The sequence below is a fragment of the Oryctolagus cuniculus genome, chromosome 17, assembly GCF_051225735.1.
Source record: "Oryctolagus cuniculus isolate XC-2025 breed Fujian yellow rabbit chromosome 17, ASM5122573v1, whole genome shotgun sequence".
Taxonomy (NCBI): domain Eukaryota; kingdom Metazoa; phylum Chordata; class Mammalia; order Lagomorpha; family Leporidae; genus Oryctolagus; species Oryctolagus cuniculus.
In genome coordinates this window covers 69,083,194-69,096,689 of record NC_142883.1, presented here as the reverse complement: position 1 = coordinate 69,096,689, position 13,496 = coordinate 69,083,194, and positions in this window count along the sequence as shown.

Here is a 13,496-nt window from a genome sequence, read left to right as displayed (position 1 = left end):
ATGAACAAGTGCAGATGTGTTGTGTTATTTATTTTTAGTCATAATGTACAACCTTAAAATAAGTAAGAAAGGACTCTGAATCCTGGATGGTACAGAAAGAACATGGGATTCATAGGAGATTGCTTAGCCTGAACAAGGGCACATTGAGAAGATTTTGGAAATATGGAATTAAAAGATAAGTATTCTTGCAAAAATATTTAAATCCAGGTATAGTTTTTACAGTCCATATTTTCTATCAATTTTTAAGACTCATCATGTCATCCTAGAGCTCCTCATGAAAACACAGTATTATATTTTTCTAATATAAGAATATTCTATGAGCATCACAGTTACCTGATTTCATGAATATTTATTGTAATTTTTCCACATGTCAGACATGTCCTAGAAACAAAGTGGGGAAGTGACTGGGTCTTTTCTTTGCCCATTCCTTTCATTTAGTCTTGCGCACTCCCTTTAATATTTCATTGACCTACTGGAAACAAAGGCCAGTTGCCCCAAACTCACCTCATTGTCATCTTTTTCTCTGGATTCTCTTATGTTGTCCTTGAATGTTTTACTCTAGAGCCTGAAAATCCTTCAGAAATGTAGTTTTAAAGCTAAGTTTTACAGGCTTCAGTTAAACATGTTTCACTGGAAGATAATATATCTATGCAGTATGTGAATCACATACTGCATTGCTAGAAGAGTGGGTCTGGCAGATAAAATGCAAGACACACTAATACTGTGTGGAACATCATCAAACCAAAAATAACATTGCTTAGCAGAAATTCAAATTTAACTATGGGCTTCATCTTTCTAAATCTGACCACTTTGTTCAAATGACTTATAAAAGCTTTTCAAATTAACTAATGAATTGATGACAAACTGCTACTTATATTGTATCATGGTTAGTCCCCTTTTAACCTATGGTGTGAGGTTATTTTTATATTTGCACTTCCATCAACCAGTTATCTATCAGTCCAATTAGTTATACTTACTATTGTGAAGTCTATATATGTATAGGCTTCACAAAATACTTTTTAAATACAGTTCTATCTGTATTACAGTAACATTTTAGGGAAGAGAAAAACTTCCCTTGTCAGCTGTGGCTATTAGTAATTTCAAACTATAGTTTCTAGTTGAAAGACAGGCTCAATGCTTCTATAACTATAATCACTTCTTTATCTTTTCTTGAGTGGCCACAGCTCAAGCACCATGATTCCAAAGGGTAGGATTCCTTGTGTGATGAGACTAGATTGATCACACTATTTGACAAAGTAATTTCATTTCTAGAAGTTTATTCTAAGGAAACAAAAGGAATAGACCACAAAGACATCTACACAGGGTGTTATTTACAGTGTTTCTTGTAATAGCAATCAATCAACAAATAAATAGAAAAACAGAGGACAACATTCACAATGCCATCAGAAATGATTAGCTAAGTCAGTGATGGCCCATCCAACCAGATTTGTCTCCTAACTAGATCTTACCATTTATTCTTATGCAGCTACTATCCAGTCTCAACAAGATAAATGAACTTTCTAAAACAGCAGAGACTAACAAGAGACCTTAGGGCTTAAAAAAATAGTATAGAATTATGTAATATGTGGAAACATTCTTATTATCAGTATTAAAAACCCCACAGAGAAATGAGTCAGAAATGTGAAGAAAATGTAAAACACCAAAGCCAATAAATAGCCATTACACTCTCCCTCATCCTAAGCAGGTGGCTGCAGCCTCCAGGTGGGATTCTCCCAAGAAGACCCGTGGGGAGGCAGGAGGGTCCCAGCAGGTGGCAGGATCCCACTGGTGAAAGGGTGCAGCCCTGGAGGAGGCCCTTGGCACCTGTACCCAGACCTCACCTCTCTGCCTATCTGGAGCAGCCTGGAGTTCCGTCCCTGCTGTAAAGATGCTGATTTGTTGCGTCTTCTGGGTCCTGTGTGCTGACGGCTATGTGAGCTGTCCAATCAGGCGCGGTGACATCACTGCCACATAATCACACTGGATTGTGACACCACAGAGTTCCAAATTCCTGGAGGAGAGAGGTTCAAGGAGGAGCCTCTGCCACTTGGAGACTCAGGAGCTAGTGTGGCATCCATTGTTCTCTGACCTTTTCCACCCAACACAGCCCATCTCATATGCCTGGGAATGGTGAGTGTGTGGGGCCAGGTGTCCAGAGTGGGGGAAGGGGAAGCTGGTGGTACCTGCTGGCAGGATGTGGGCTCCAAGAGGGCATCCCTGGAACCAGTGGGCCCGATCTCGCTGTACCCATAGCACACTCCTGGGTTCCTTGTGGTCTAGAAGATGCAGTCTGCCCTGGTAGGCTCCTTCCCTGTTCAAAGAGATGTCTAAGCCTCAGAGCCCTCTGTGAGGAGCTGTTTCATGGCAGCCCCACGTCTCCCCCAATCATGCAACGGGGGCAGGGCGTAACCATGGAGAAACAGTGCTGTGTGTATGGTGTGCATGCAGTTGAGGAGTTGTCATTTATAGGATTGTCAGTTCCTCTGTTCTTTGTGTGTGGGAAGCAGGATCTCAGTTTCTAGGACCCAGCCTTCTTGCGTAGCTTTCCAGGAAATACCCCATTAGTGTAAATATGTGGTTTTACTAAGGAGAAACAGTGTAGTGGGGGCGGGGCTGTGGTGTAGAGGGTAAGCTGCACCTGCAGTGCCGGTATCCAATATGGGTGCCAGTGTGAGTCCTGCTGCTCCACTTCTGATCCTGCCCTCTGCTATGGCCTGGGAAAGCAGAAGATGGCCCAAGTTCTTGGGCCCCTGCACCTGTGTGGGAGACCTGGAAGAATCTCCTGGCTTCTGGCTTCGGATCTACCAAGTTCAGTCCATTGCAGCCCTTTGGGGAGTGAACCAGTGGATGGAAGACCTCTGTCTCTCCCTCTCTGCCTTTGCCTCTCTGTAACTCTGCCAACATTGTAGAATGCCTAATGATTTCTAAAATTTACAAGGAGGTGGAAACTCTTTCAGTTTGTTAAAAGCTTTCCTGTGAGACTGTCAATAAATCTTGAGAAAAGTTCCACTTCATTACATAAAATTAATCCATTTTAAGGATTATATAAATTGGTTGTTATATATTTCAAGTAAGTAGCAAACATAGTAGAAAAATGTCTTGAAAAAAATTTACTCAGCTCATGAACAAGTGTACAAAGAAATTCTCCTCTGTCACAAAACAGCAAGTACTAATTTTCCAACCTTAATTTTTCAGAAAGTATAATCTTTAACCCTAGAAGGAGTATAACAATCAGGATGCCTAACTCTATATAGAATTACCACTGTGACATGACCTAAAACAACTCACTTTACTTCTCTGGGACTTAACACTTAGCATCCTCATGTGCAGAATGAGATTGGATAAGACAAGTTGTACTCAAGATAGACATGAAGGATCTCTCAGATTCAATAGACATCAAGGCTCCCTCAGGCTCCAAAGTGGCACTTTAAGGTATCGGTGAAAATGTAAATCAAAGCTTGCATTCTTATACACACATATATTTTAAACTATTTCTGCAAATTCAAATGTGTACCATACCACTGTTCAACACTTGGGGATAATTAATGCATTAACTCATGATGCTAAGTTGAGTTTGGTGCAGCCTTCTTTTCTTAACAGGTCCAGTAATTCACGCTTTTAGCAAATCTATACCAGATTAAAATGGTTAGGTTTATACAAACCTTTGTTTTAATGCAAGCAATACCTAAATGTTCATGAAAAATTGAGAGTAGATACATCATGAGAGCAGGTGCTAGTCAAATGACTCAGTTGAAAAACTTAGCAAAACCTAGTAGTTAAGCAGTGGTACTATTACATATTTTCCCAATATCATGCTGTAGATAAGATTGGTACTTCTTTGAATTTGTGGTTTATTCTTCTCTGACAACCTGAGTGAGTTTAATTTGTCAGTAGAGAAGTGAAACTGTTGTAAACAGAATTATTGAAGTAATATTAATAATTAGATGAATTTAATTTATCACAGTTTGATACCAAAATATCAGTCTTTTTATAATGGCATTATTAATATCATGTCAATTTCCATTTAAAAGCATTTTTTTGTAAACTAACGATGGATTTCTTAAAAAATAATTTATTTGAGAAGTAGAATCATTGAGAGAGAGAGAGAGAGAAAGATCCTCCATCTACTGGTCCACTGCCCAAATGGTTGCAGGTGCCTGGTCCCAGCCAGGGCAAAGCCAAGAGCATGAGGCTCCATCAGATTCTCTTGTGTAGGTGGCTCAGATCAAGTACTTAGGCCATCACCATCAGGAAGCTGGGCCAGAAGTGGAGCTGCTGGCCTCTAACTGGCTCTGATTGGATACCAGTATCACATGCAGTGGCTTAACCTGCTGAGCCAGAGGCTAGCCCCAAACTACAAGGAATTTTATCTAAATTGAACTTTTTAAATTATAAAGAATCTGTTAATACTGTGTCTCCCTGTCACCCTGAAAAAAAAAATGAGGCCAGTGTTGTAGCACCGAAGTGTAAGCCACCACCTGCAAGTCCCAGATGCTCCATTTCCATTTCAACTCTATGCTACTATACTGGGAAAAGCAGTGGCAGATGGCTCAAGTACCTGGGTCCCCGCCACCACATGGGTGACCCAGGTCATCGAGTTCCTGACTCCTGGATTCAGCCAGGTCCAGCCCTGGCTGTTACAGCCATTTGAGAATATTTAAACCATAAAGATGAGAGACCTTACAGTTCATGGAAAAGAAGTATGCTTGTATTTCAAGAAAATTTTGCACCACAATTAACCTACCATTCATTCAATATTTCTTGTTTGCTATTGCCTAATTCAAACTAACTCCATATACATGTAAAGAAATACTTTCTTTTTCTAATGTGAAACAATTTAAGATATATTACTCATCAATTTATGCAATGGACTGCTTCCTAATAGCTCCACTTGGCATTTCAAAATGTCAATTCAGGTATTTCTGGATTATAGTTGTATTAATAAACTACGTTCAAAGATCATAATATTAGTTGTGATACTAATTTAAATATTTTAATATCCCTTAACCTTATACTACAAGTAAGATGGTGTTTTGAGTTTTTTTTTTATAATTAGATCTATCTATGTATCTATGTATGTATGTATCTATCTATCTATCTATCTATGGATTACAGTGTGAGATTTTAGTCCCTGGCTACAATATGTACCGATCAAATCAGAGTAAACAACATTCTCCCTTCTATGACACCACACTTCATGATCAGAGCCTTGAAACACCTTTCTTCCATTTGCTAATAAAGTATGGAATACATTACTCTGGGGGTATAGTCAACCCATCAAGCTATGTAACATTGAAACTCATTCTCATAATCTAACTCTGATTTTGTAGAATTACTCCAAGTGGATTTGACAGATTTTTAATTAATTACTTTGAATGAAAAGGAGACACACAGAAAGATGGAAAGGAAGGAGAATGTGCCCACCCACTGGTTCACTTCACAAATGCCTAATAAAGGTGTGGCTGAGTCAGACCTCAACAACAGTTTAGACATGACACCCCATGCACAAGTGACAAAAACAGAAATAAGGAAGTAGGGCTGCAAAAAGCTAAATAAACAAATTCTGCATACTAAAGAAAAACTGAAAAGAGAAGGTAAGGAATGGGAGAAAATATTGGCAAACCTACTTTTATTAAGGGAGTAATGCAAAGAACATGCAGAACTCAAAAGCAAATATAATTTAAAAATTGACAAGAATCTGATCATTTTTTTCCAATGAAGATATGCAAGCAGCCAACAGGTATTTGAAAAGGAGTTCAGCACTGCTAAACAAGACCACAATGATTATCACCTCAGATATGTAAAAATGGTTATTAAAAAAAGTAAAAAAAAAGATAACAAGTATAAATTAGATGTGGAAAAAAGAGAACACATAAGTTGTGGAACTGAAAATTGGTATTTGCATTAATGAAAACACTCTGGACAGGCCGGTGTTGTGGCTTAGCTGGTAAAGCCGCTGCCTGCAGTGCTGGTACCCCATTTGGGCATCAATTCTCAACATGTAATCTAACTATTCATGTGATTGTCGTCATCGTCTTCTTCTTCTTCTTCTTCTTCTTCTTCTTCTTCTTCTTCTTCTTCTTCTTCTTCTTCTCCTTTTTTACCAACCTGGATGACTTGTCTGTATATCTTAACCTATCTTACCTGTTTTATTATATCTTGCTGTTATTGATATATTTTCTTTTTTTTAAAGATTTATTTTTTATTTATTTGAAATACAGAGTTACAGAGAGAGGTAGAGACAGAGAGAGAGAGGTCTTCCATCTGCTGGTTCACTCCCCAGAAGGCCACAACAGCTGAAGCTGAGCTAATTTGAAGCCAGGAGCCAGGAGCTTCTTCTGGGTCTCCCACGTGTGTGCAGGGGCCCAAGGACCCGGGCCATCTTCTGCTTTCCCAGGCCATAGCAGAGAGCTGGATTGGAAGAGGAGCAGCCAGGTCTAGAACCAGTGTCCATATGGGATGCCGGCGCTTCAGGCCAGGGCTTTAATCCACTGAGCCACAGCACTGGCCCCATTGATATATTTTCTTAAGAATTTTTTTTTGACAGGCAGAGTGGATAGTGAGAGAGAAAGACACAGAGAAAGGTCTTCCTTTCTGCCATTGGTTCACCCTCCAATGGCTGCCGTGGCTGGCACTCTGCGGCCTGCGCACTGTGCTGATCTGAACGCAGGAGCCAGGTGCTTCCTCCTGGTCTCCCATGGGGTGCAGGGCCCAAGGACTTGGACCATCCTCCACTGCCTTCCCTGGCCACAGCAGAGAGCTGGCCTGGAAGAGAGGCAACCAGGAAAGAATCTGGCGCTCTGACCGGGACTAGAACCCCGTGTGCCAGTGCCGCTAGGTGGAGGATTAGCCTAATGAGCTGCGGTGCCGGCCCCTTATGTAATTTCATTTGTTATATTAAGCCTTACTTGGGATACTTTCATCTCTGCTTATGAATAGGATACTTCTAAAAAACTTAAATTTTTATTTTAAGTCCTTGTCCCCTGTATCATCATCAAAGTAATGCTGATTTTCCAAAAGAAATTTAAAAAGCACTATGTTCCTAAATTTGTATATGTGAAATGCATGAATTATGTATACCTAACATAAACAGTTTCTAGGTAAAAATAAAAAAAAGTTAAAGAATAATAACAATAAAAATGTTCTCTATTTCACTTTAGTAGATCTGATAAACATAGTTTTGCTTTTTATTCCTTAAAATTTGTACCATTCTGTAAATCCAGACCCAAAATTTTGAGTATGTGACTTTCTTCTTGGGTGATTTCTTGGAATTTTTAAAAAGTGATTCAGCTTTTTTGGATTCTATAGGAATTTTCATATTTTATGTTATATTTGTTTTTTGGATACTTAATTTTTAAAACATAGTAGATTTTGTTCTCTATAGTCAAATTTTTATTCCTCAGAATTTCAGGGGTTTGGTAGTGCAGTAGGTTAAAGCTCCAGCCTGCAGAGCTGGGATTCCACATGGGCAACAATTTGTGTCCTGGCTGCTCCACTTCCAGTCCAGCTCTCTGCTATGGCCTGGGAAAGGAGTCAAAGATGGCCCAAGTCCTTGGGTCCCTGCATCCATGTGGGAGACCCGGAAGAAGCTCCTGGCTCCTGGCTTTGGATCAGCTCAGCTCTGGCTGTTGCAGTCATTTGGGGAGTGAACCACAGGTTGGAAGTTCTCTTTCTGGCTCTACCTCTCTCTGTAACCCTAAAAAATAAAATAAATATTAAAAAAATAGAATTTCACACATTTCTCTTAGTATCTTGGTAAAAGCTGTAACATCTACAAAAAAATTAATTCTATTTTTCCCAGAAACCTTTGATTTAAGGAATATAAACTGCATACATTTCATAATTACAACTTTAGGAACATGGTGATTCTTCCCACTGTAACCACCCTCCCACCCACACTCCCTACCTTCTTCCTCCTTCCTCTTCTCTTGACGCGGAATGCCTTATATAGCAAGGGTGAACATTTAACCTGTTTGGCCCTAGCTGGTTTCTGTTCAGACACTTCAACTCTGTGTAATTATTAATATGCCCTTTTTATGATCAAACCTGTGTCAGAACAGCAAATTATATCTTCACCTAATAGTGACAGTCATGAAATAAATTTCTATTTCCTTGTCTCCTCTATTAGGCTGTAGTTGGAGGGTAGAAATATTATTTATTTACTTTGTTTATCCTCATTTACTCATTCAACTAAAAGACTGACTCTGTCAAGATGCTGAGTTTTAGTGTCAAAGCAAATACGTTCCTTGCCCCCATAAAGTTTACAGTCTGGCAAGAAAGAGCAATTTACCCAAAGAATATTGTCTGACATAGTAAATACTGGTGTGAAGTCAGTGGATAAAGATTTAAGCATTCCTAATCCAGCACGAACGCTAATCAGAAACAGAAGTCCATGTTACCCAGTTATCCACTTGCATTTCTGCTTAAAAAATAAAACATACCAAACAACACACAAATACCTAGGAATGCATAATATTTATATGCTATATCTTGATATTAAAAATAAGAAAAATAACCATGAAATAATAGCAACTTTGAATCTCCTTTCTTTTCTAGACACGTTGTAATCCTACGTGTTTTTCTATAGTGTAAATTATTTTTGTAGGTACTCTTTGTCTCTCTCACATTTTTTTCTCTATGAGAAATCTGAGATTTTAGAAACTGAGCCACAAGACAAAAGAACAATTTCTTAAACCAGTATTATATTTTCATTTGTTTTTTATAAAAGATTTATTTATTTATTTGAAAGTCAGAGATACACAGAATAGGAGAGGCAGAGAGAAAGAGAGAGAGATCTTCCATCTTTTGGTTCACTCCCAAATTGGCTGGAAGGGCTGGAGCTGTTCCCATCTGAAGCCAGGAGCCGGAGCTTCTTCCAGGTCTCCCACACAAGTGCAGGGGTCAAAGGACTTGGACATCTTCCACCACTTTCCCAGGCCATAGCAGAGAGCTGGATCAGAAGTAGAGCATCCAGGATTCAAATTGGCACCCAATATGGAGTGCTGGCACTGCAGGCGGTGGTTTTACCTATTATGCCACAGCACTGGCCCCTTGATTTTTTTTTTTTTTTGACAAGCAGAGTGGACAGTGAGAGAGAGAGACAGAGAGAAAGGTCTTCCTTTTTGCCATTGGTTTACCCTCCAATGGCTGCTGTGGCTGGCGCGCTGCAGCCGGTGCACCGTGCTGATCCGAAGGCAGGAGCCAGGTGCTTCTCCTGGTCTCCCATAGGGTGTAGGGCCCAAGGACTTGGGCCATTGTCCACTGCACTCCCAGGCCATAGCAGAGAGCTGGCCTGGAAGAGGGGCAACCAGGATAGAATCCGGCGCCCTGACCGGGACTAGAACCCAGTGTGCGGGCGCTGCTAGGCAGAGGATTAGCCTATTTCTATTGAGCCATGGCACCAGCCTCCTTGATTGGTTTTTAGCTTAGACTTTTAAATGATATTGCTATGGGAAATTTTTCTAAACACTTTGCACCAGTTTTTGCTATGTAAACTCCATACAATACTATTCCCAGAATTAAATAAGGTATAAATGATATGATGTAAGGCATTTAGCCCCTTAACCTGCCTCCCTGAATACTCAGCTCTGTTAGCTCTGTGTCCCATTCCTTTTTTGTCTCTGTACTTGGTGAATTAAAAGACTGTGTAAAGTGATTTGAAAACAACTCAAAGGGGTCAGCACTGTGGCACTGCTGCCAATTGGGGAGTGAACCAGCAGGTGGATGACCTCACTTTCTACCTCTCCTTCTCTGTGTAACTCTAACGTCCAAATAAATAAATAAATATTAAACAAAAGAACTGTAAACATCAATAAAACACAAATAAAAAAGGAATTCTCAAAACTGGATGTTAAACCATGCCTTCTACACCTCTGTTAAAAGTTACATTGTATTCATAGTCATCCATGATTTGGGAGAAGTTTCCAGGAACAAGGCTGTAAATAAGATTTTTCTGGAAGAGACAGAGGTTATGAGGGAGCCAGGATTTGGGGTAGGAAGCAGCAGTGGGTGTCACTCTATAAATTCTAATTCAGGAAAGGAAGAACAGCAACTGATCCTTGAGATTTTGGGGTGGGAAGGACAGGAAGGAGGGACTTAACAAAAGCCAACGCCCTCTGGTGGTGGGCACCCACCCCAGCCTGTAGCCCTTGGGGAGGGCCAGCTGGTGTCTCTGGGATGCTGCGGCCTGGACTCCATTTCCCAGAGTCCCCAGGAGCTCTGACGTAATCTGCGTTCCAAATGCCTGTGCGCATGCGCGTGCTAGTGCCCGCCTGTGGGGCTCTGAGTTGGACCAGAGGGAGTTCATTCCCAAATCAGGGTCAGCCCTGAGGGCTGTGCTGCTCCTTCTCGGGCATTTACTGCATCTCCTGCTCTGCATGTGCGGTCCCAGGCAGTTTCCGAGCGCTCACCCCGAGCCTGCCTCCTGCTGCTGCTTCCCTCTTCATCATCCGCCTGTGAGTCCCACGTGCAGGGACTCTCTGCCCCGCACTCCCCGGTTTGCTCCCCGTGGGTCCAGAAGAAAGGGTACCTGCTCCCAGGACTTGCTGCAGCAGGTTTGGGGTACAGGAAGGGGTGGGGATACGTGTGTAGGAGGATGGGTGCTAGGGCGGCTGGCGACCCCCAGTGAGGCTCACTTCTCAGTGATCATGGCAGCTTTCCCTGAGGTCAGGACTGGAATGCTCTAGGGATGCTGCGGCCTGGACTCCATTTCCCAGAGTCCCCAGGAGATCTGGCGTAATCTGCACTCTGAATGCCTGTGGGCAAGGGTGCACTTGTTCCCGCCAGGGCTGTTCTGTCTCCCACCTCCGCTTCCCAGGCTCCCAGCGCCCAGCCTGTCCCCTGCAGAACATCACTGAAACTGTTCCTAAGGTGCTTTATTTAGTGGTTACAGGAGAGAGAGGGCAGCAGTCTGGAAACCTGCACACCCAGGGCATCTGAGAGCACAGGGAAGCAAGGCAGGGAGACTTCCACTCTCCAGTTAAATAAGCCTGGTTTGTACTGCACTCGGTCTCAGAATGCAGTCTGAGCCGGGCCTCCTGCTGTTTCCTGGGCTGGTTCCTGCGGGGTGGGGCTGCATGGCCTTCAGCTGAGAGCCTGGGGCAGCTGGGGGTGGGGGTGGGAAGGAGGGTCTGACTAGGCTCTGCCCCACTGCTCTCATCCTGCACCTCATCTTCCTGGTGGGGGTCCCTGTGGACACAGCTGCTGGGTGTGGCCCTGAGTGTTCAGCTTTCTCCCAGAGGGAGCTGTGTGAAGTGTGTGCAGTAGCTTTGTGCATTGATCCCATTTCTGTATTTAATTATCAGATTTTCCAATCTGGAATTTGAGGCTGTTACAGAAACCTGGGGTGGGAAACTCCCTTCTTTCAAACAGGCACAAAGAGAGTGGAGGACCCAAGGGGTTTATATTGATGGCCCTGGGCTCAGCTGCAATGATTTCCTGAGAATTAAGCCTAAATTCAACTTTTACAATATTTATAGAATCATCAGCATCATACCTCAGCTGTTACAGCATTGGTGGGTTTAAATGCAGCCTACATGACTTAGGACCACATTTCCAATGGTCGGTGGGTCCAGTATGTTTATAAAAGAGATGCCAGGAACAGATTTATGAGGACAGATTTATGACTGGAGTTTACAGAAGCAGAACTTAGGGTATCTTCCCTCCCTAGACAAGATTTCAGTGGGCAGCTGTTTCACTAGTTAATTGTGAGCATCCACTTTTCAAGGTTTGTGTTGGATGGGGACCACTGCTCTTTCTTTGTCTCAGGTTGTGGCTGTATTTCTTCTAGAAGGCCATGGAATCATAGCTGATGATTTCTTTGGCTGCTTTTCATTTTCTGTCCTCAGCTTTTTTTTTCCCCTGTTAGCAAGGCTGTCAACTGTTTTACCTGCCCAGATCCCTTTGTAAAGTGACGAGTGAACTAAAATTAATGCAAGTCTACTCTGTGGGTCAATAACTGGAGATATGTTTTTAAAGAATTATTTATTCATTTGGAAGTCAGAGTTAAAAAGAGAGAAGAGAGGCAGAGAGAGACATCTTCCATCCAGTGGTTCACTTCCCAGTTGGCAGTAACAGCCGGTGCTGTGCTGATCTGAAACCAGTAGCCAGGAGGTTCTTCTGGGATGGAGCTATTTTTTAAAATAATTATTTATTTGAAAGGTAGAGTTACAGAATAGCAGAAGCAGAGATAGATGGCTGGAGCTGTTTTGATCCAAAACTAGGAGTCAGGAGCTTTGTCCAGGTCCTTTAAGTGGGTGCAGGAGATGAGGGATTTGGGCCATCTTCCCAGGCCACAGCAGAGAGCTGGATGGGAATAGGAGCAGCCAGGATCCCAACTGGCACCCCTGCTGACACTGCAGACAATAGCTTTACCCACTATGCAACAGTGCTGCCCACTAACTGGAGCTCTTTTTTTTTTTTTTTTTGACAGGCAGAGTGGACAGAGAGAGAGAGACAGAGAGAAAGGTCTTCCTTTTGCCGTTGGATCACCCTCCAATGGCCGCTGTGGCTGGCGCGCTGGGGCCAGCGCATCGTGTTGATCCGAAGGTAGGAGCCAGGTGCTTTCTCCTGGTCTCCCATGGGGTGCAGGGCCCAAGGACCTGGGCCATCCTCCACTGCACTCCCTGGCCACAGCAGAGAGCTGGCCTGGAAGAGGGGCAACCGGGATAGAATCTGGCGCCCGGACCGGGACTAGAACCTGGTGTGCTGGCGCTGCTAGGCGGCAGATTAACCTATTGAGCCATGGTGCCAACTTAACTGGAGCTCTTTTAATCTGAGGTTGTATAAAGTGGGGAATTGCAGCATCATGAATACAGATTAGTAACAGTTTTCCTCTGCCCAGTACTTTACAGTTCCCCAGTGATCCACTGAGAATCTTATATTCCACACTGTGTAATTAAGAAGGCCAGTTACTTGTCTTATTTTGGGTTCTGTGTTTAAACCCATGACATTTTTGACATGGGAGGATATTAGTTCTATATTTTCATAGAGACTGGTCTGTGGAAGCATCTATAGAAGTTATAACTGTGAGAGTGGTAAGAAAGAAGAGGGGAAGAAATAAGTACCCCTTACCCCCCACAGAGATGTCCACATAGTAGAGTAGAAGATGTGCCCTTGAAAACTGTTGCTGACTTTATGTGACAAACTGTGTTGGAGTGCTTCACATGTTCTGATAGAAAGGTATTGCCACCAGGCTGCTACTTTATTTATTTATTTTTTGGATTTATTTATTTATATGAAAATCAGATTTACACAGAGAGAGAAGGAGAGGTAGAGAGAGAGAGAGAGAGAGAGAGAGACCTTCCATAGGATTCATTCCCCCAATGGCTTCATTGTTGTAAACTTTGCTCAGTTCCTGGCCTATACCTTTCCTTTAACGTAGTACTTTGCCATATAGTAGCCCATGAAAAGTGCAGACTGCATAAATGAGTGAATATTTTGAGGATGGTGATTTTTTAGAGGAACACCATGAAACAGAAGGAATAAAACAAAACAAA